Source organism: Belonocnema kinseyi, chromosome 1 (genome assembly GCF_010883055.1).
Source record: "Belonocnema kinseyi isolate 2016_QV_RU_SX_M_011 chromosome 1, B_treatae_v1, whole genome shotgun sequence".
NCBI lineage: Eukaryota > Metazoa > Arthropoda > Insecta > Hymenoptera > Cynipidae > Belonocnema > Belonocnema kinseyi.
Window position 1 is genome coordinate 158,025,790 of NC_046657.1, and position 1,245 is coordinate 158,027,034.

Consider the following 1,245-nt stretch of genomic DNA (forward strand, 5'->3'; position numbering starts at 1 on the left):
ACATTTTTTATACGATTTTAACGTACAGAAAAATTATTATTTGGCATAAATCACAGACATTTATTTAAAAGATAAATGATTATTTTTTCTTTGGACGATTTGCAAGAACTTAAGGTAAGATGAGGTAATTTTGAACAAAATTACAAACACCCTAATATCTATAAAAAACTAAAAGTTAATGGCGCCATGAGCGACTAGTTTTAAGAACCAAATAAAAAGTACGAAACTCATTATACCTAGATAAACTCTGGATACTATAATTTTATTCGTCGGCTGGGTTAAAAGGATTGGCTAGCCATGTTGCCCAGTCAGAGACAATCGGCAGTTCATCAGGCGTATCAGCAGCAGATGCTACTTCATCTGGCACGTCCATTGGCACCTCATCTTCCTCTAACCATTCGACGTCTTCCCCACCAGTTTGAGGATGGATCGTACGGCACAGCACTTCTCTGCCGCGCTTCGCGATTTTGGCTGCGATACGCTGGGAGCGCCTGTGGTTAACTTCGACGATTTTTTCATTGGTACAAAGATTCAGGTGACGGGAATGGACAGCATGGTTGTGTTTATGTGCCGCTGAAATTGATGCAAAATACAATCCACATGTCTGCAATAAAATAAAATGCGAAAAGGATTTATACATTGAATATTGGATATTTAAACCATGACAAAACGTATTGTATACATTAATATACCTTGCATATTCTACGTCCAGACTCAACGTCACCTTGTATTGTAGGCAAGCAAAATCATACGGCAGAGCCTCATCAATAGTAGAATTTAAGGACTGAACTACTATTGATTCAAATAGTGGCAAGAAGGCCAGTCTAACTGACCTACATGTCCAGTAGAAAAGAATTAGAAAAAAAAATCGTATACGTTACCTTTGTAAAAAAATTAACGAGACTTGATTGAGTAGACTTCGTCTCAGCTTTTAACTCTAAAATTTTCTTGTCGACAGCACTGATTAGCTCGCTTCCTGTATACTGCTTCTTAAAATCATTCCAACACTTATTGCACTCATCTTGAATCCTTTTTTTTGTTAACTTACTCGCGTAACATTTGTTGAAAGCTTCGTACAAATCGTTGTACGTAGCCATTGCAGATACCCGGCAAGAAAAAACAAGTGCCGGTTCACGCTGACAACTGACAGTCGACACACGCGGAGCGGAAGTTGTTGATACATGTTTGCGGCGGCAGCTAGAGACTATGAAATAGAGTGTAGTCATTTCTACAGCCGCCATTTTT